This window comes from Pelodiscus sinensis, chromosome 19 (genome assembly GCF_052426305.1).
Source record: "Pelodiscus sinensis isolate ZL-2025 chromosome 19, ASM5242630v1, whole genome shotgun sequence".
Classification (NCBI taxonomy): Eukaryota; Metazoa; Chordata; order Testudines; family Trionychidae; genus Pelodiscus; species Pelodiscus sinensis.
Window position 1 is genome coordinate 24,729,630 of NC_143070.1, and position 21,230 is coordinate 24,750,859.

Below are 21,230 nucleotides of genomic sequence, written 5' to 3' on the forward strand. Positions count from 1 at the left end.
TTCCGCAGGGTACTGAGGCTGCAGCAAGTTCTGTCTCCTTCAACAACCAAACTGAACCAATGGATCTTGTACCAACCTGACTACACAGGCTAGTGCTGTGTGTGCCACAGAGCTTCCTGCAGGGCTGCCGACATGGGAGAGGGAAAGGGCAGTTTGAGTGACCCAGCTCTGCCCCTTCTGAAAATGGCAAGTGTTGTCTTAGCAGTGCCAGGGAGGTGGGAAGGAGCCTGAAGTAACTTCTTGGGTCACAGCTGCTGTCACATAGGTGAGAAAAGAGACTAGGTAGCTGTCACATGAAACCACAGGCTGGTTTCCCTGACTGGGAATCGAACGCAGGCCACAGCAGTGAAAGTGCTGGATCCTAACCACTAGACCATCACGGACACATGAAACTTACCTTTTTGCTCACCTACACTAGCCTTTCACAGGCCATTTTCTGTCCACTTCAGGATGGCGTGGCAGGTCCATTCTCCCTTGCCCAGAGGCGACAAGAACAGAAACCAAACAGAACATCAAAACAGACAGACTGAGTCATGTGAGTTGTCCAACTAGCCCAGGATCCTGTCTCACAACAGCAGCCGATTTCATTGTCCCGAGGAAATCCTCAGGACAGACAGTTATTAAGTGATCCCTCCTGTCGCCCATTCCCAGCTTCTAGAATACACCAGCTAGGGACACCTGCCCTGTCCATCCTGGTTAAATGCCATTGTTTGACCTTTCCTGCATTAAATTATCCAGTTCTGTTTTGGACCTTCTTGTAGATTTCACCTCCACAACATCCTCTGGCAAGGAGTTCCACTGGGCGCAAAAATGTTTCCTTTTGGTTTATTTTTAACTTGGTTTCTGGGCTCCCTGAGGCCCTTTAACACACAAGGGCTTTCTCTGCAGCGTGCTGGGGGGAGAAACCCCTGAGCCAGTGACACGGACTGACCTGGGCGCAGGCCAACAAGGGGAGTTTCAATGAAGCTACATGTAAATGGATCCATCTAGTAACCACTGCCAGCCACACGCACAAGGGAGGGGACTTTAGCCAAGAAATCAAGGACTCTGAGGAAGGGTTGGAAGCGAAGGGGTTAATCAGATGGACGGGAGTTTCCAATGCTGGGCTGTGGCTAAGATGGATGAGGGGATGTCACAGGGCACTAGCACGGCAAGGGGACCAGACAGGGCCCTGCTGCACCGAGAGACATGGCAAAGCCTGGGATTGAACCAGGAACCTTTAAATATTTCATCCTAGGCTCCCCACACTGAGTTACCCATAAACCCCTCTAGCTGGTTATTAACTGTCCGGGATGTCTGGCAGCCGTGTCACAGACATGATGCCGTCGTGCCCGGCCCAGGAAGGCGAGACTGGTGTTTCCTGCTACCTGCAGTTTGACTGGCTCCTTCCCCCCATTCCTGCCTTAGCTCCCGGGCTGACCTGGCAGCTGAAGTGGTCGGGGGCCCAGCAGCCTGGGCAGGGAGTCGGGTGGCCAGACCCTGGTGGCAAGAGTCTTGGTGCTACTTGTTTCCCTGCCCCCTCTGGTGCCCTCACTCCTCACCCGCAGCCCCTGCTGCCTGCCTGGGTCCCTGTGCTGTGTCAGACGCTCAATGAACCCTCCTGTTTCACACGGGCTGGGAGTGGCTCTGGGCGAGGGCACAGGGCTGTGTCATTCCCTGTGGGAGCGGGAGGCCCCCGGAGCCCAGAGCGAGTGGACTCCCCAAGGGGCGCACGGTGAGAGACAGGGGGCTGGCGGCTCAGGGAGGGGTGGTCCCAGGGGGCAGAGGGCACCTGTGACTCTCGGCTGGCAGCTGACACTCTGCTCCTTGCTTCCCTCCCGCTGCTTCACCTCCCAGGGCTTCTTTCTCCTTCCCTGTCCATAGCAGGCAGCTACACAAAGGCAGGTCACCAAACCAGACACCCCTGTGGCCAGCATGGGGCTTGCACCCACGACCTGGGCGTTATCAGCATCAAGCTCTAAACAGCTGAGCCAGCAGGCTCACGAGGGGCCCTTTGGGAAAGACCCCACAGGCAGCTGCAGGGACGTCTCTGCCGCTGCCACGAGCTCGTCTCTGATGGGGCCACGGGCGACTCACTGAGATGTGGGCTGGCTAGTGCAGAAGTCAGAGGAGCAGGAGCCTGGGTGGGTTCAGGGGGGCCTTGAGCAGGAGCAGGTTTTGGGGGAGGGGCTGCTGGGCCACTGAAGCAGGTGACCAGTGATTGGCAGCAGCTCTGTGGGCTGGGCACATGGTCCCATCACCTGGACATATGGAGCCTCCCTCTGCGGCTTGGGCTGGAGGAGCCATGGGCCAGCCACTGCAGCAGCAGGAATTTGGGATCAGGTCACCCCACTGGGGACAATGGAGGGAAGAGAAGAGTTTTCCCTGCCATTAGGGGAAAGCTGGCCAGACCCTTTTAGCCACTGGGTCTGTGCAGGCTGGATCCTCCTCCTACCAGTTCTCTGGCCTCAGGCCTGCAAAGCTCTCAGCCTTTTGCCTGTTTCTGCTTCCCTGTCCATAGCAGGCAGCTAAAGTGTGTGTCTGGGGTGGGGGGGAGTAGTCACCACAGCAAACAATCACATGGCCAGCATGGGGCTTGAACCCATGACCTTGGCATTATTAGCACCACGCTCTAACCAACTGAGCTAGCCGGCCTTCGGAAATTGAGCTCACAAATGGCTTTTTCAGAAAGGTGCCTCGTCTCTGACAGGGCCACTAGCCCACTCTGATGTGGGCTCACTAGTCCAGATGCTTTGAGGTGTGGTCAAGGTGGCTGGTGGCCGGCATGGCGCACTGAGACCCAGGGCAAAGAAGCAGCTGGAATCTCTTGCTGCCAGCACCTTGCCTCCCAGCTTCTTCCCTGTCGGCAGCAGCCGCAGCCCCTTTCGGCCACTGGGAAGAGAGCCAGGAATGGGGCCAAGTAGCGAGTCAGGCTGAGGGGGGCAGGCAAAGCTCATCTTGTCTTGCAGGGCCACTGGCAACAGCTTCTCTCTTGTGCGCTGCTGCTGAGGAGAAAAACACCCTGAGAGGGACCAGAAAGAACAATTTAAAAGATTGTTTGGGGGGGGGCACCTGCTAGCGCCAGGGGGGCAAGAGTCAGAGCCTGGCAGCTCCTGGGGACCACAAAAGAGACCACAAGGTAAGCAGCAAGCTCCAGGCAGGTTAATTTTCAGGGCCCAGCCCATCTCAGCCAGGCAGACTATAGCATCAGACTGAGCTCCAGGGGGCATCAGACACCCAGCAGGAGGCACAGAACTCTTTCTCCGGGAGCCTGCAGATAAGGAGCCCAAAGCTCATAAAGTTGGAGGGTTTTGCAGCAACCAGCCCAACCCCAGCAAGTCCCACAGAGATTTGAACTCGGATCACATGATTCAGAGCTCTGAGTGCTGCCTCTTACACCATGGCTACATCTAGACTAGTGTGCTTTTCCGGAAATGCTTTTAACAGAAAAGTTTTCCGTTAAAAGCATTTTCAGAAAAGAGCGTCTAGATTGGCAGGACACTTTTCCGCAAAAGCACTTTTTGTAGAAAAGCGTCCGTGGCCAATCTAGATGCGCTTTTCCGCAAAAAAGCCCCGATACACCATTTTCTCAATCGGGGCTTTTTTGCAAAAAAGAAATCTCTGCTGTCTACATTGGCCCTTTTGTGCAAAAGTCTTTTGGAAAAAGACTTTTGCCCGAATGGGAGCAGCACAGTATTTCCGGAAAAAGCACTGATTTCTTACAGTAGGAAGTCAGTGCTTTTGCAGAAATTCAAGCGGCCAGTGTAGACAGCTGGCAAGTTTTTCTGGAAAAGCAGCTGATTTTCCGGAAAAACTGGCCCATCAAGAGACAGCCCATGGGACCTACATGAGCCAGTAGTGATTCAATTAGGCTGAACTGTAGTCCTGGCTTATGGCCCTCGGACCAGCTTTGCTTGTTTCCTTCCACCCAGAGCCCCCTTCTTCTCCTGGGCTGCAAGGAGCCTCCCTGGGACACCCTGAGACAGGCACAGGACTCTGTCTCCCCATAACCAGCCCCACCCCACCCAACCGGCTTTGGCAGAACAAAGCGGGGGCGGGGCTAGCTAGACTGCACCCTTCTTACACACTTCAAAATGTCCACTCCTAAACAGGACTGTGTGGTGTAAAAGATAAGACATCTGACTTTGGGTCAGATGATTGAGGGTTTGAGTCCTTTTGCAGTTGTGTTGACTGTGCTTGTGGGTCCTGGAGTCTTATGCTTGGAAAGGTTCTGTAACAATGTGTGTCTATGGGAAGGCCTCTAGCTATTTAGCAGATCTAAACTAAAGCCTTCTGCAGCCAGACTGCAGAGTGGCAGCAATTAATTGTAGAACCTGGGCTCACATTCCATGTAAATGGCATTTCAATAGAGTCACACTAGGCTGTGACCAGGGGGTCTGATCCTATTGACCCCCACTGTCACCAAGTAAGAAACAGATCTCAGGGTGGGTAGAGAGAACTTAGTTAACAGTATTTGTCTGGAAAAAACCTGCTTAGCAATAGTTGTGTTTGTGCAATGGGCATTCTATGATTATTGTCCTCACTTTCCTATTGTTTGTCTGTGTGATCGCTGTCTGGTTTGTAACTGTTTCTGTCGGCTGTATCATTAATGTTGCTGGGGGAAAATCAACAAAGGCGGTGAAGTATGATTGGTTAGGTAAATCATAATAGTATGTTAGCTTTGGTTAGTAACATTATACTAAAATAATTGGTTAAGCAGGACTCAATTTTCACTATATAAACTGGGGTCCAAGAAGGAGACCAGGAAGAAGAAGGAAAAGGGGAAACGAGAAGAGGAAGAAGGAGGGAAAGGGAAAGGAAGGAAGAAGACCAAGAAGGAGGAGTGAGACCTGGAAGCAGAACTCACCTCCAAGGCAGCCTCAGACTAGAGCACCCAGGACCTCTCTGTACGACCGTTGAAATTGTTTGCTGTGTGAATTCTGTCAGGTGACGTCAGGCCTGGGCACTGGGATTATTTACCATTTTCCCTAAGCTACTAAAACTCAGCCTGTGATGGCCAAGTGGTTAATGTGTTAGACTAAAAATCCAATAGGGTTTACCTGTGCAGGTTCAAATCCTGCTCACAGCGAGGCCTGTGTTTTGGTCACACCCCTTCCTAGGGCAACAAGGTACCCAAACTCTGAGACTCCAGAGAAGAACGTGCCTGTCCCATCAGAAGAGACACCTGTGGGCTACGTCTACACTGGCCCCTTTTCCGGAAGGGGCATGTAAATTTCAGCAGTCGTCGTAGGGAAATCCGCGGGGGATTTAAAAACCCCCCGCGGCATTTAAATAAAAATGTCCGCCACTTTTTTCCGGCTTTTAAAAAAGCCGGAAAAGAGCATCTACACTGGCCCCGATCCTCCGGAAAAAGTGCCCTTTTCTGGAGGGTCTTATTCCTACTTTGAAAAAAGCAGCGGACATTTTTATTTAAATGCCGCGGGGGATATTTCCCTACGACGACTGGTGAAATTTACATGCCCCTTCCAGAAAAGGGGCCAGTGTAGACGTAGCCGTGCTATGTCTACACTTGTAGCTTCTTGCATGAGTAATATGCAAATGAGGCTAAGTGTGGAATATTGCTGAGCCTCATTTGCATAGCTAATAAGCCACCACTTTTTTCAGAAGAGGCTCTTGCACAAGAAGGAGCGTCTACACTGCCCCTTCTTGCGCAAGAAAAACCCTCCTGTGCAATGCGATTACACCTATTACTTTTCACTAAACCCCATTATCAGACTGCCCAGTGCACATTCCTACCTTCCTTTGTGCACACAACATACATGGGGCTCTAATTACTGGCCACCTGCCTTTCACACAGATCATTGATCCTTGTGACTTTCAGGTACATTCACATGGCAGCTGTTTAAACATAATGTGCATAATCAGCTCCAGAGTCTGGGAGTTAAGGAAGGGCACCGCCCAGCGTGGGGCTTGTACTCATGACTCTAAAATTAAGAGTCTCATGCTCTACCAACTGAGCTAGCCAGGGTGCATGTGAAAAGTTTCCTAATATCCCATCTCAGGGTAATAGGAGCCAAGTGTTCTCCACTGCCTGACTCAAGGCTCTTTCTTGCCCCTAATGTGGGGTTCTGGCCTCCCACAAAGCTGGGGTGAAAAGCTGCTAGACCCCAGAGGTAGCAGGATTCACTCCCATCTTCTCCTGCCCGTGCCCTGGTACTGAGGAGCCGGCCCCTTTCCTGCTGCCCCAGCTATTATTCCCACAATGCACTTTGTGCAGGGGCCATTGGTCTTTCTGCCACGGTGCGTGGCTGGGAGCCAGGACTCAGGACCCTTCCCCCAATCCCCGCTCACACTGTCTGGCTGCCTCCAGCACCGGCTGGGCTCAGGGGTCAGGTGGGTGACCTGCCCTGCAGCTGTGATGGCATCAGGCCCTTCCCGCCAGCCAGCTCCATCTAGAGATGGAGCTCCAGTGGCCTCAGACACCCAGCAAGAGGAACAAAACTCTCTGATTGAAACTCAGGGAATGGAAGCCAAAGCACCTGAACCTTGTAACAACCACCTGAGTTTTAGTAGGTCCCACTGAGATTTGAACTCAGATTGCAGGATTCAGAGAACTGAGTGCTGCCCCTTACACCATGGGACCTGTGGTGTGAAAGTGCAATGGGCACCTCTGTCTCTCAGCTCTCAGGCTGGCCTCTGCTCTCCTGGCTTCCCTCCAGCTGCTTCATCTCCCAGGACTCCCTGTAAGAAATGTGTCACTTTCACCCCTGGGAGCAGCTCAGCCATGCAAAGGGGCTGCCTGGGGCAGGATATTAGCCCTGGAGGGCAGGGGTGGGTGTGGCAGTGACATCACAAGGGCCTTTTGCAGCCCCTCAGCTTATTGGCTAAAGGAGGTTGGGAGGTGGTGACCTCACAGAGAGTCCATGACAATGGCCAGGTGGGACAGGCTGCAGGGCAGGGGTCATCTCAGAGACCCCCCATGGGTTTGCTGCAGGGAGTCTCCTTGAGAGTTGCCCTTGAGGCCTTTTCGGAGCCTTCTCCTTTCCCACGACTAACTGACCTAGATGACAGACGTCGCTGTGGAGAAGGGAAGAGCCTCCAAGAAGGCCTCTGTAAATTAGCAGGGGAATTAGCTCAAGTGGTAGAGCGCTTGCTTAGCATGCAAGAGGCAGTGGGATCGATGCCCACATTCTCCAACTACAGTTCAGCTCTTATCCCTTATTTTATCCCTCCCTCTTCCTACCTGCTCTCCCAAAAGAGACAGACCTGGCTCCCCTTTCTTTTCCCCCAGCACTTGCAATGCTGCAAAGCAGAGAGTGGAGATATCAGGCTCTGGGGTGCAATGGAAAGCATGTTGGACTTTTAAGCTGCAACAAAATACAGGACTACGTAGCACTTTAAAGACTAACAAGATGGTTTATTAGATGATGAGCTTTCGTGGGCCAGACCCACTTCCTCAGATCAAATAGTGGAAGAAAATTGTCACAACCATATATAGCAACGGATACAATTAAAAAAACCGAACGCATATGAAAAGGACAAATCAAATTTCAGAACAGAACAGGAATGCGGGGGGGGGGGGGGAGGTAAATGTCTGTGAGCTAATGATATTAGAGGTGACAATTGGGGAAGCTATCTTTGTAATGGGTAAGATAACTACAGTCTTTGTTAGGACCCCGCCGTAAAGTGTCGAATTTTAGCATGAATAACAGTTCAGAGGATTCCCTTGAAAGTGCAGTTTTAAAAGGCTTTTGAAGCAGGATGCAGGTAATTAAGTCATTGAGATAATGTCCTTTCTGGTTGAAATGGCAAGAAACTGGTTTTTTTCTGTAGTTAGTTTCAGCTACCCTAGACTAACATGGCTACTTTTCTATCACTATTTTAAGCTGCAGTGATTCATGTGAGCCCAGCTAGACGTTCAAAGCTTGTGGGTTCAAGTCCCACGAGTGTCACTTTAGCTGCTTTCTCATTTCCAGGGCGCAGCTTTTACAGAACAGGCAATCCTTAGGGTGAAACTGGGGTGGGCTTGAGTCCAGACAGTTCCCAGCAGACCCCAGTGAGGACGGAGGGAAGGGCTGGTTCTTGCGGTTGGGGCTGGGCGTTGTTCTGAAAGGCTTCAGGTGCCATTAGATCGTTTTATCCCTCCCTGTCTCCTACCAGTGCTGAGCAACACTCAGGCTATGTCTGCCCTACACTGCTTTTCTAGGAAAAGCTATGCAAATTTCAAAACCCAATTTGTGCAGCTTTTTCTTCTGCTTTTGGAGGGGGGGGAGGGGAAGAGGCTTTTCTGACATTTGGCCTGTTACACTGGACAAGTCACATAAGGGAGGCAGCAGGCAGAGCCAGCCCAATGCACCAGCCTCCCAGGGCAAGGGAGGCCAAGGCACAAGCAGCTGCCTGGCCTAATTTATCTGGCTTCCCCAGGTTGGCACCCAGGGGCATTATCAGCTGACCTTACCCCCCGTCACATGAGCATTGGGCTCATCAACAGGCTGGTCAGCAGCAGCTGCAGTTACCTGGGCACCGCATAAGAGAAGACCCTATGTTTCTGCCTGGCTTTGAACTAGGGACCTTTTGCATGTTAGGCAAACATGATAACCACTACACCACAGAAACACATTTCAGGGGTTGGAACTTGTCTGACTGTTCTGTTCCTAGCTCTTTCTAACACCCTGCTCTGCAGGGGAGGGGGATGCTCCTTGTGAACACTCCACCTCTTGTTCTCAGGGACGTGCCTAATTTCCTCACCAGCCCCTTGAGATTTGTAGCTCAAAGCTGGAGCTGCTGTGGAAGGAGGTGAAGCTACAGAAGCTGACGGGGGACAATCAGCGGGCGGAGGGTTATTTTTTCTCCCCCCTGGGCTGATGTGGCTACAACTGAGGAGAAGAAAATCCTCTTCCCTTCTCCTCAGACAATGGAAATTGCAGTTGGGTCTCTCTTTGGTTCTACTAAAGCTGGACCCCAGGACTAGACCTTTTCTTTCTAAAACCCTGGTGAAAACTGAGAGCCAATTGCTCACAGGCTGAGAATGTGAGTTAAAGAAGGGCACTGCCCAGCATGGGGCTTGAACCCATGACCCTGAGATTAAGCATCTCATGCTCTACCCACTGAGCTAGCCAGGCTGTGTGGGAAATGCTTCCTAATATCCCATCTCAGGGTAACAGGAGCCAAGTGTTCTCCACTGCCTGACTCAAGGCTCTTTCTTGCCCCTAAAGTGGGGTTCTGGTCTGTGGAGAGGTTTGAACTCGAACCCCACTCCCGACACACCCACTTCTTTCCCCACAAGGAACAGACCCATTTCCATCTCTCCAGGGACAGGAGAAGGGCTCTGGCCTGTTCTCTGCAAAATGCTCAGCCTGTTTCATTTTCTGCAGGAACAAGTGGGATCCATGCGCCCTGTTCCCCAGTGAGAGGTATGTGTCCTCTTCCCCCCTTTCCACAGACACAGCAGGCCAGGGGGCTATGAGCCTCCAGAGGCCCCTTCCTACTTGGCCTCCCACAAAGCTGGGGTGAAAAGCTGCTAGACCCCATCCCTCCTGGCCCAAGCCATGGCAGAGGTAGCAGGATTCACTCCGATCTTCTCCTGCCTGTGCCCTGGTATCCCCCAGGTGTCCATGTTGTTCACTTACCTCTGGGCTTTGGGCACCTGCCCCCATCAAACCTAGTTTAAAGCCTTCTCACTAGGTTAGCCAGTCTGCACCCAAATACTCTTCCCTTCCTTGACAGGTGAACCCCAACCCTGCTGAGCAGCCCTTCCTGCAACAGCATCCCATGGGCAAGGAAGCCAAAGGCCCCTGCCCACGGAGCTTTCTGTAGCTTTCTGTGCCCAGGGGGCCAGACACTGCCTGGGCTCGATGGCTGGAGGGAAGTGGGGAACGGCTGCACTTTGGGAGTCAAAAGTGTTGTCTGGAAACATAAAGAGCAATTTTGAAGATACTTCAGAGGCTGGCACCATGGCTTAGCTGGCTAAAGCACCTGCCTCATAAACAGGAGATCCTGGGTTCAAGTCCCAGTGGTGCCTTGTTGTAACCTTTGCTCACATTTACTTATGACCTTCTGGGACACAGAAAAGGCCTCCCCTGGCCACCCATGGAACTGCTGGTTCAGGAAAAGGCTGATTTGAGAGGGGGATTGGGAAGAAGGAAACCACAAGCCTGGAGCCCCTGCAGAAGCTGCTGGCACTGGTAAGGCAGGGCTCTGACTGCAATTGCTGGGACAGGAGAGCCAGCAACACATGCCCTTGTGATTCCCTCAGGGGGTCAGGGCCTAGAGAGCCTGAGGGTGCAACCTCTGCAGCTCCTGCAGCCATAGAGAGTCAGGGTCTGTGGGCATCAGGTGCTTCTCACCTGTTATTCCTTCTTCCAAACACCCGTCCCCGGTCAGCCTTTTCCTGAACCAGCAGTTCCATGGGTGGCCAGGAGAGACCTCTTCTGTGTCCCAGAAGGGCATCAGTAAATGTGAGCAAAGGCTACAATAAGTCACCCCTGTTTATGAGGCAGCTGATTTAGCCTGCTAAGCCATGGTGCCCTCCTTGAAAGGGGCTTTGAAACTGTTCTACTTTATGGTGCCAGACACCCCCCTCCCATTCCAAAGTGCAGCCGTTCCCCATTCCCCTCCAGCTCTTGCCATGACTCAAGGCCTGCGCAGCCCAAGACATTTGATCTAAAACAGAACTGGATCATTTAATGCAGGGAAGGTCAATCAATGGCATTTAACCAGGATGGGCAGGGCAGGTGTCCCTAGCTGGTATATTCTAGAAGCTGGGAATGGGCGATAGGAGGGATCACTTAACAATTGTCTGTCCTGGGGATTCCCACTGGGCAATGGAATTGGCTGCTGTTGTGAGACAGGATCCTGGGCTAGTTGGGCAACTGGCATGGCCCCGTCTGGCTGTTCTGATGTTCTGTTTGGTTTCTGTTCTTGTCCCCTCTGGGCAATGGAAAATGGACCCGCATACTGAAGGGGACAGAAAGTGGCCTGTGAAAGGCTAGTGTAGTTAAGGAGCAACCATGTTCATGTGTCCCTGATGGTTTAGTGGTTAGGATTCAGCACTTTCACTGCTGAGGCCTGGGTTCAATTCCCAGTCAGAGAAACCAGCCTCATCTGTATTTATGAAACCTGCCTGGTCTTTGCCCTTTTCCATCACAGGGAGGGCCAGTGGGCTGAGGGAAGGGAGGGGCTGGGGTGCCAGAGGCAGGCTGTGACTGCTCCCAGCAGCCAAGCACATTTCTCAGGCAGCTCCTTCCCTGCGCAGGGGGTACAGGTCACAGGCCTGGGTGAATAAGAGCTTGTGGGGACTGGCCAGGGCTTCAAGCAGGCAGCTCCCATTGGCCACAAACAAGCTGGGAGCAGGGACCAGGCATGAAGCCTTTTCCTCTACAGCTGAGAGACACAAAGGGCCCAGCAGCCCCTTCTCTCAGCTGTGCGTGGGGGCAGGGCGAGCAGGGAATCTGCCTGAGGCTTCTTGCTGCCATGTTGGGTGGCTTCATGGGCTGGATCCAGCCCCCTGGCCTGTATTGCCCAGGCCTGGCTTAGAGGGAACCTTGGCTCTGGGCTGTGGGGGAGGGGCGCTGTGGAAAGGCCAGTCTGGCCTTCCTGGGCAGGGCATGACGCCATGCGGCAAAACATCCTGGACAGAGAATTACAGGCCAGACAGGCCTCTTATCACAGCCAAAGTAGCTCAGTGGGGAGAACATTAGACTAAAGATCTAAAGGTCCCTGGTTTAACCCCAGGCTTTGGTATGCTCCAATAGGGGCTATTTGCTTCAAGTTGATGGTTTTGCTTAGAGCTGTTCTCACAACCTGCACTGCAGGAGAAAAGGGGAGATGAGCTGCATCCTGGGGCTCTTCCTGCTTTCTCTTGGCCCTGGGTCTCTATCCTGCCAGAGGGCAGGTACAAGGGCTACAGTTGGGGGCAATCAGGTGACACCACAAAAAACACTCCCTTTTGGCAGTGCTGGAACATGGCACCACATGAGCATGTTGCTAACACCCATGTCTCCCCCCCTCAGGGCCACTAGAGATGTCCGGCAGCTCTGTCCTTGCACCCTGGAGTTGTCTGTCTGGGCCATGCACTCACACACACTGGCCCCTCCCTTTCTAGGACAGGGCTCCTGCTGTTCCTTGCTTTACTCAACCTGGGAGTTGGGCTTATCCCCAAGCAGCAGGAGCTGTGTTTACCTGGGGAGCCACAAATAGGAGCAGAACCCCTGTTCCCACTTTTTGCTTGGCTTTGAACCAGGAGCCTTTTGCACATTAAGCAAACACGATAACCACCACCCCACAGAAACATGCTTGTCAGTTTTTTTCTGTACATAAACTTGGACAAATACTCTGTTACTAATTCTTTGCCCAAGGCAGAGCAAGAGCAGGGAACAAGACCCCCCCCCCCCCCAATACTTCTCTAGACCCTTTGCTCCCAACACGGTGGGGTGGGGGGGGCTGTGTGCCTCGGGAGGAGTGACCCACATCATATCCCCAACATTTCTGCCCTTCATGGATGGACCTTTGGGGGCAGGCCCAGACGCTCCATCCTCTAACTCAACTCCTATCACACACTGGAGCAGGGCAGCCCCCAGGGGTAGGGCTGAGCCATGGGGTGCTGGGCAAGGGGCAGAGGCTGCAGGAGCTGAGCGTTTCCCTAGAGTCCAGGGACCCATAAGGAGGCACCATGCTCTGTGTCTCTCTCGGAAGGTGCAGAAAGGGATTGACTGGGGACAGGGAGAGTGGCCCAGGGGTTGTGCAGCTTGTTGCCCTGGTTAGAGTGTGGCCAAAACACAGGACGCGCTGTGAGCAGGATTTGAACCTGCGCAGGGAAACCCTACTGGATTTCTAGTCCAACGCCTTAACCACTCAGCCACCACAGCTGCAAAGTCAGCAGTGCTCCAGGATCAGGGACAGTGGTAAATAATCCCAGTGTCCAGGCCTGACCTCACCCGCCCCACAGAATTCACACAGCAAAAATGGCTCCAGAACAGGGCAAGCTTGGGGGCTCATTGCTGGGCCCTGGGGTGAAGCATTAAACTAGCCCCCTCCTGCGGGGCCTGTGAGTGTTGCTGTCCCTGCTGTACAGACAGGGCCATGGAGGCAGGGAGAGATTCACTGAATGGGCCAAGGTCACCCAGCGAGTTACAGCCCAGCTCTGCCCCCAGCGTCCTGCCCCACCCACCGACGTGCTGACTCCCTCGCTGCCAGGGGGCTGTTTGCATTGGCCTCTTTTGTTTTCTTTTCTGCTGGGAGACATTGGGACAGTTGGCCAGGGCGTCCTGCAGTTGCCATCTCCCTCTGCGCAGGGGCTGTCCAGAGCCCCGACTAGCAAACGCTGACACTGCTGTTAGGTCCAGACCAGAGGGGAGTGTTTAAGGGTTATTTCGGAAGAAGGGTTTTCTCCCCAAATAACTGCATCTAAACGGTGTTTTTTATTTCATAATAAAGTATTTTGAAGCAGCACCCGGACACGATTATGCAAATAGAGCGCGGGATATTTAAATCCCGGTTTCATAAATTTGCATCCCTCTCCTGAAGGAGACTGCAAGTGTCGACATGTCCTGGGTGTTGCAACCTCCCAGTACTCACTTGATGTTCCCTCCCCGCTACCTGAAGACGTTTGGGAGTCCTCCTGTGTCCCCTGGAGCTGCAGGACATCAGCGTTGTCATCCTGAAGCTGCAGCCGCTGCTTCCCAGGTGTCTCCATCCCAGACTCCACAACTCTCCCTGGAGACAGGGGCTCCCCACACCCCGGGATTCGGTCCAGTTCCTCACAGTATGCACAGTGCTGCGGTGCTTCCCCAGAGCGGGACCTGCCCTCACGGGCCCTCACATACCCCTCCCGCAATTCGTTGACCTTGGGTCTGACTTGGTCCAGGATGCAGGAGTGGGGAGGTGGCCTTTCTCTGCAAGGCCATCAGCCATTGGGCCATATGTTAGATAATTTCATGGAGGTTAGGTCCATAAAAGCTATTACCCAGGGGATAAAATGGTGTCCCTGGCCTCTGTTTGTCAGAGGCTGGAGACGGATGGCAGGAGACAAATCACTTGATCGTTGTCTTCGGTCCACCCCCTCCGGGGCACCTGGTGCTAGCCACTGTCAGCAGACAGGACACTGGGCTAGACGGACCTTAGATCAGACTCAGTATGGCCGTTCATATGTTCTTATGTTTATAAATGTCTGCATTCGTCCACCTGGACTGCCGGGCCTGCAAAGAACCCCCCCTTGGATCACCGCTCCAAGAGGGTCTTTATCTCTGGCCCAGACACTGACAGTGCCTGGTGTTTGCTGCCCCCTGCTTGGTCCTGTGATGTGTCCCTGAAGAGGTTTCTGGGGGCTTGTGCCTGGGACATGGCTCTCCGAAAGGCAGAAGTGCTCGATCTTAGGCAAAGGACCCAGAAACAACACTTTACGGCAAAAAACACAAGGACGGCTCTTGGTCCGCATCCCCAGGCCACACAGAGTATCCAGAAGTCACTTCCCCACCTCTCCCTTGGCTGCTCTAGAGCTTAGCCCAAAGTCTGATAAACTCTACTCTCCCACCCAACAACCTCTGGGACTCCTCTCCCGCCCAGCTCCTCACACCATAGAGAGTGCAGGGTAGCCACTACCCCAGCATAGCCACTTCTGGTCTCTGCCTAATAGCCAAGAAGTTCTGCTTTACCCAAACCACACAGGCACCCTCTGGCTAACCTCATGGCAGATGTAGGATTTCCTAACTAATTTTCCCAGCAGCTTTGCAGGCAGGCATTGGTGGTATAGTGGTGAGCATAGCTGCCTTCCAAGCAGTTGACCTGGGTTTGATTCCCAGCCAATGCAATGTAAACAGGGAGCATCAAAGCTCCTTGCTGAGCTTTTATTTGAACCCTGAAAAAACAGGCACAAAAGGGTTCTGCAGCTGCAGGCTGCCTCTCACCCCTCTTGATCCTCTCCGAGAGCGTGCACAGTAATGCGGATCCTCCCTCACATACCCCTGCTGCAATTCCTTGACCTTGGCTCTGACTTGGTAGGATGCGGGGGTAGGAGGGAGGTGGCCTTTCTTTGCAAGACCATTGGCCATTGGCCATAAATGTCCACATTCCTCCGCCTGGACTGCAGGGCCTGCAGAGACTCCTAGGACCACAGCTCCAAGAGGGTCGTTATCTGTGGCCCAGACTATGATGGTGCCTGGTGTTTGCTGCCCCTTGCTTGATTTGATTCCCAGCCAATGCAAGGTGGGAAGGGAACAGGCAACCTCCTGGGGGAGATCTTATTTAACCCTGAGCAACAGGCACAAGTGGGTCCCACAGCCAAGGGCTCCCTCTCACCGCTTTTCGTTGGGAGCAGCTCAAACAAAACTAATTTGGCTGTTGTGGGGTCTGCATGGGGCTTGTACCCGTGACCTGGGCGTTATTAGCATCAAGCTCTAAACAGCTGAGCCAGCAGGCCCAAAGTTGGCCCCACAACAGAGGGAAGAGAAGAGTTTTCCTGCTATTGGGGAAAGCCAGCCAGGCCAAGGCCCTTTTAGCCCCTGGGTCTGTGCAGGCTGGAGCCTCCTCTTACCAGGTTTCTGGCCTATTTCCTGTAAAGCTCACATTCTTTTGCCTATTTTACTAGCCAGCCAACCCAAACACAGCTCACAAATAGCACTTTTAGAAAGGCGTGTCCGGCAGCTGAAGGGCTGTCTCTGCAGCTGCCAATGGCTCTTCTCTGACAGGGCCACTAGGGACTCACTGTGACGTGGGCTGGCTAGTCCAGCTGGTTTGAAATTTGGTTAAGGTGGCTGCTGGCTGGCATGGTGCACTGAGACCCAGGACAAAGAGGCAGCTGGAATCTCTTGCTATCAGCATCTTACCACCCAGCTTCTTCCCTGTCAGCAGCAGCTGCAGCCCCTTTCAGGCCCTGGGTCAGCCCAGCAGTTCCATGGGTGGCCAGGGGAGGCCTCTTCTGTGTCCCAGAAGGACCTGGGAAAATATGAGCAAAGGAAGCAACAAGGCACCACTGGGAGTTGAACCCCTGGTCTTCTGTTTAGAAGAAGCAAGCTAAGCCATGGTGCCCTCCTCAAGCTATTGGGTGAAACTGCTCTGTGGCCCCAGACAACACCTTTGACTCCCAAAGTGCAGCAATTTCCTTCCAGCCCTGGCTGTGTCTGCGGCTGAGCGGCACAAAGGAAGATACAAGATCCCTGGGGGGTCTTTGCCGGATGAACATACCTGAGGAAAGAAGCTGGAAGCGCAACAGACACACAAAAGGGGACGTGGGACAGTTTGAGTCACACACACGGCAGGTGGCGCAGCTCAGCCAGGGACCTTATCCACTCACAGAGCTTCACAGCTTCTCCACGCTCCAAACCCCACCAGGCAAACTGCCCCATGGGCTTCACCCGCACCATGCTCAGGGCCTGGGGTTTTTCTGTCCTTTTACCAGACCAAATAACTAACCACCCCACTGCTCTGGAGTCTCTGCCTCTCATGGGCCTTCTCATCCTCAGGTCCACTTTGTCTCCAGACAGACCGTGCTCTGCCACAGGCTGTCACTCCTGGGCCTTCTAGAGCAAAATGTGCCTCTTCATTCTGACTTTGAATACCTGGGCTTTTAGCACTCAGATCTGCATCTTACACCAGCATTTGCTAGTACAGGGTCTGAACAACTTCTGCAGAGAGGGAGAGAGCAACTGTGGAGCATCCATGCTAATTGTTTCAGAGACCAGAGGAATGTAAACCCTTTGCCAGTGAGAGAAACTGTCTCCCCAGATGGAACTTGAACCCAAAACCCCTGGTAGGAGGCCAGTGCCTTGTCCATTAGGCCCATGCAGCACACAGAAAAGACTGTCAGGGAAAGAAATTCACCCTTCTAAATCTCCTTTCTTCAACTTTTAGCTCCTGATTAAGCCCCTTTGAAGAAGCCAGATACACAGGAAGGGCTGATCACACCCCTCTGAAAATCAGCTTTCCATGGGTATCGGTAGCTGGCTCCAAGTCATGGGCTTTGACATCTCGTCTCCCTCCCGAAACCAGGGAAGTGTCTCCCACCGCTGCAGCCTCCGGAGGCTCTATGGCCCTGTCTGTACAGCAGGGACAGCAACACTCACAGCCCCACAGGAGGGCCCCTGGTCTAGCAATGTGGCCCCCTGAGCAGCCTCTGATGTTCCCTGCTTGAGCCCCAGAACCAGCCCTGAGTGAGGGGGAGCAGCTCACACATGTGAAGGGGCTGGCCAGGGGTAGGACATGAGCCTGCAAGGCAGCGGTGACATCACAAGGAACTTTTACAGCACCTCAGCTTATTGGCTGAGAGGCAGTGACCTCATAGAGCAACCTTAGCAACAGCCAGGCAGAACAGGGGCAATTTCAGAGACCCCCATGTCCTGGCTGCCCAGAATCTCCTTTGTGAGGTTTTCCCTTGAACTCTATGATTATTCTCTTCACTTTCCTATTGTTTGTCTGTGTGATCGCTGTCTGGTTTGTAACTGTTTCTGTCGGCTGTATCATTAATTTTGCTGGGGGAAAATCAACAAAGGTGGTGGAGTGTGATTGGTTAGGTAAATCATAATAGTATGTTAGCTTTGGTTAGTAAAATCATATTAAAATAATTGGTTAAGTAGGACTCAATTTTCACTCTATAAACTGGGGTCCAAGGAGACCAGGGAGAAGAAGGAAAAGGGGAAACGAGAAGAGGAAGAAGGAGGGAAAGGGAAAGGAAGGAAGAAGACCAAGAAGGAGGAGGGAGACCTGGAAGCAGAACTCACCTCCAAGGCAGCCTCAGACCAGAGCGCCCAGGACCCCTCTGTACGACCGGTGAAATGGTTTGCTGTGTGAATTCTGTGGGTCAGGTGACGTCAGGCCTGGGCACTGAGATTATTTATGAATTTCCCTGGGCTGCTGTTACTTAGAGCTGTGCTGGCCGAGTGGTTGAGGCATTGGCCTTAAGTTCTTATAGCGTTTTCCTGCGCAGGTTCAAATCCTGGTCACAGCAAGGCCTGTATTTTGGCCACACCCCTTCCTAGGGCAACATGGTACCCAGACCCTGAGAAGAACATGCCTGTCCCATCAGAAAGGACACCTGCAGAAGGCAACAGAGGCTACAAAAGCTGGAGAGAACATGGATTGCAGGGTCCTGCCTAACAATAGGAAAACCAGTCTGGCTTTCAGCAGAGCCACCTCCCCATGGACACAGCCAGGGGACCAAGCAGCTCCAGTGGCCCCTCCCTCTCCCCAAAAGCCAGCCCTGGTTGGGGAGAAAGATGCTGGGCCCAGCGGCCTCCCTTCACCTGGAAGAGGCAGAAGTGATGGAGACAGGCCCAGGGGTGTGTGGGCTGCAAAAGCCTCTTGTTCCCTTCTCAACTCCTAACAATGCAAACATTGGGGAGTGTAGCTCAGTGATAGACTACAAATTATATGAGTGTTACTTCAAATCCAACTGACCATTCAATGGAAAAATGTATCTCTCCAATTCCATTACATTCTAGGTTTCTATTTTTTGGATTCTATAAATGAATACGACCCCTTACTGCTGTCCTGTGCCAATGCCCATAAACCAGGCAAACCCGTCCCTCCGCTGGAGCCAGCTCAAACCCGCTGTGTGTCTGGTTTCTGTTTCCATCCGTTGAACAAGGGTGGGATTTGGAAGCCCAATGGCAGGTCCTTGGTCTCCACGGGCTGTGCTGTACAGAAGAACAAGAACCACACCCAGCTGGGGAGGAACGGCCTAGTATGTATTGCAATTGGTGGAGGAGGTGCCCAAATCTACCGGAGATGGGCAGGAGCCTGTTACAAACATACAGTAAACAACGTTATCACACTGCCTGGTGCACATTCCTACCTTCCCTTGTGCACACAACATACATGGGGCTCTAATTACTGGCCACCTGCCTTTCACACAGATCATTGATCCTTGTGACTTTCAGGTACATTCATACGGCAGCTGATTAAACGTAATGTGCTTCTATTGCATGATCAGCACCAGAGTCTCCGGCTATGTCTACACTACGAATTTTCTCAGCAAAAAAGGTGCTAATGAGGGTCTCATTTGCATGAGTCATGATCTTATTTGCATATTTTCTGGCAAACTGATTTTGTGCTGGAGTTGCTGTGCAAAAACAAGCAGTATGGAAGTTTTCTTTTTGTGCAAAACCCCCTTTTTCTGCAAGATCAGAATACCTCTTCTGGGGGGGGGGGGGCATAAGAATCTTGTGGAAAAAAGGGGTGTTTGTGCAAAAAAAAAATGTTCACACGGCTTGTTTTTGCACAACAATCCCATTGGCAGAAAATATGCAAATGAGATTGTGACTCATGTGACTCATGCAATTGAATCCCTCATTAACATATTTTTTTTAAGGAGAAAACTTCTAGTGTAGATGTAGCTTCTGTGAGTCATCATTAGGCCATGTCTTCACTCAGATGGAGCTTGCTGCTGAAATCCGTGTTCCAGAGCTTGATTTAGCAAGTCTAGCTAAGCCTCACTAAACCAAACTCCTAGGGCACCTCCTGCCCTTTGCTACTAAATTCCCACTGTGAGGGCACCACCAAGCTCAGCTGAAGGTAAAACCAACTCCAGATACATGTTGAAGAAAAGACCCATTGGGCTGGCAACAAGGCACCACTGGGAGTTGAACCCAGGATCTCCTGCTTACTAGGCAGGTGCTTTAGCCAACTAAGCCATGGTGCCCTCCTTGGAAGCAGCCCTAAAACTGTTCTACTTTATGGTTCCAGAGACCCCCTTCCCATTCCAAAGTGCAGCCGTTCCCCATTCCCCTCCAGCTCTTGCCATGACTCAAGGTCTGCGCAGCCCAAGACATTTGATTGGCAGCTGGTACCCAAAACCTTTCTGTCAATTGTAGCACCAGGCCCCAAAGGGACAGACCCAAGGCAGCCGCCTGGTCCTAAGGCCGGGCCTGCAGCCAGGGGGAGGGAGAAGAATCTCTCCTTTCAGCTGGAGTTGAATCAGCCACCTAAGGACACTTGCCGAGCACCCGCTACAGGCCTCTGCTCTGCCAGCTGAGCTATGGAAGGTGCCTGGGGCAGGCTGCTTTGCCTATGTTGGCCCTCTCATGAGTGCCAGGGCAAGAGTCCCCCGAATGGGAGGGGCAGAGGAACCCAGCAGCACAGGGGTGTCACTGGCGCTTCACCCGCAGAAGGACCCTTGAGTGATCCAGGCAGAAACGCCGCGTCTCGCTCCCTGCAGCTCCCCTTGCTGCCCTGGCAGGCGCTGCCCCTTCTCCCACCGGCCTGGGCCTGGCCTCCCTCCCCCGCCCGGCACCACAGAAAGCCCCTTGGCGTGAGCCTGGGCAAGCTCAGGCTGTGGGCTCTGGGGCCAGCCACCTTGTGTGTCAGAGCCCCCTACCCACAGTGCTACTCCAGGGGGCCTGGTTCCAGGGCCTCCTAATCCCAGGGACTGGGGGGCTGGAGGCCTTTGCCCTGGGGCCTCAGAGCTCCCCAGTGCCACCTGCCAGGAGGGGGAATCTCCCGCAGGGCTGGTGCAATGTAGAAACCTCTCCCAGGGCAGTGCCCCAGCCCAGTCCCTGCCCCTTGTGGGGGCAGGTAAGAGAGACGCCCTCCCCTCCCCCAGAGAGCAGCCCCCCTGGGCTGTAGGAGGAGGTTCTGGCCCAGGGCTGCTCCCAGCAGAGGGGGTTTGATCCCAGCCTGGGTCCAGGGAAACTGCTCCCAACACGTGCGAGGTTGGGGAAGCAAGCAGATCAGTGTTTGCCGATATCTACACTTATTTGCATAATGTGTATGCAGATATGCAGGGCTCGGCACTTAGGGCAATCTACCCGCCCGTGGTGAGTAGATTTTAGCCCGGTGCGGCGCTCAGTGCAGTCTGCGCATGCGCAGTGATATGTAAATAAAATGTTACTGGTCTGGCAAAAGTTTGTGAATGGTTTGTCTGTCCATGGTGTAAACACAAAGGCTGGAAACACTGGCCTGATCTCTGGGGGCTTGCCGAATGCAAGGCAAGGAAAACACTGCGTGAAGGGGGGGGGGGGGGGTATTTTCCTCACCAGGCCTTTGTCCCTCGGAATCCCCGCGGACGTTGGGTTTTGTCTCGTTTGGTTTCCCTTTTCCCTGCTTCACTCCTCGCTGTAGGGAGGGGGCGGCTCTCGTGCTCTTGGTGGGAAGCCCTGGTACAGGGATGGGATGGGCAGATGCTCTGAGAGTGAGTCCCTGGGCTGTTTGGAGAGAGACCTTTCTCATGTCCACTCTGCTCAATACCATCAGGATGGCTGAGTGGTTAAGGTGTTGGACTTAAGAGCCAATAAATGTTTGTTTGCATGGGTTCAAACCTAACTCCTGGTAGCTTCCCTTCTTTGGTAAGACATTGATCAGGA

At 53.1% G+C, this 21,230-nt stretch overlaps 1 protein-coding gene and 10 non-coding genes across 11 annotated transcripts in view; 5 read left to right on the forward strand and 6 right to left on the reverse strand.

Moving 5' to 3' along the window:
* LOC142820483 (butyrophilin subfamily 1 member A1-like) overlaps positions 1–21,230 on the reverse strand; it is a 646,031-nt gene that overhangs the window by 562,433 nt on the left and 62,368 nt on the right. The window lies entirely within an intron of this gene.
* On the reverse strand, positions 2,561–2,634 carry TRNAI-AAU (transfer RNA isoleucine (anticodon AAU)). The gene has a single exon. It is a non-coding gene; the product is annotated as a tRNA-Ile (tRNA).
* TRNAA-AGC (transfer RNA alanine (anticodon AGC)) lies at positions 7,064–7,136 on the forward strand. Its single transcript has one exon. It is a non-coding gene; the product is annotated as a tRNA-Ala (tRNA).
* TRNAV-AAC (transfer RNA valine (anticodon AAC)) lies at positions 8,484–8,556 on the reverse strand. The gene has a single exon. It is a non-coding gene; the product is annotated as a tRNA-Val (tRNA).
* On the reverse strand, positions 8,990–9,062 carry TRNAK-CUU (transfer RNA lysine (anticodon CUU)). Its single transcript has one exon. It is a non-coding gene; the product is annotated as a tRNA-Lys (tRNA).
* TRNAM-CAU (transfer RNA methionine (anticodon CAU)) lies at positions 9,888–9,961 on the forward strand. The gene has a single exon. It is a non-coding gene; the product is annotated as a tRNA-Met (tRNA).
* TRNAE-UUC (transfer RNA glutamic acid (anticodon UUC)) lies at positions 10,961–11,032 on the forward strand. Its single transcript has one exon. It is a non-coding gene; the product is annotated as a tRNA-Glu (tRNA).
* On the forward strand, positions 11,610–11,682 carry TRNAF-AAA (transfer RNA phenylalanine (anticodon AAA)). Its single transcript has one exon. It is a non-coding gene; the product is annotated as a tRNA-Phe (tRNA).
* On the reverse strand, positions 12,725–12,806 carry TRNAS-AGA (transfer RNA serine (anticodon AGA)). Its single transcript has one exon. It is a non-coding gene; the product is annotated as a tRNA-Ser (tRNA).
* On the forward strand, positions 14,675–14,746 carry TRNAG-UCC (transfer RNA glycine (anticodon UCC)). Its single transcript has one exon. It is a non-coding gene; the product is annotated as a tRNA-Gly (tRNA).
* TRNAT-AGU (transfer RNA threonine (anticodon AGU)) lies at positions 19,497–19,570 on the reverse strand. The gene has a single exon. It is a non-coding gene; the product is annotated as a tRNA-Thr (tRNA).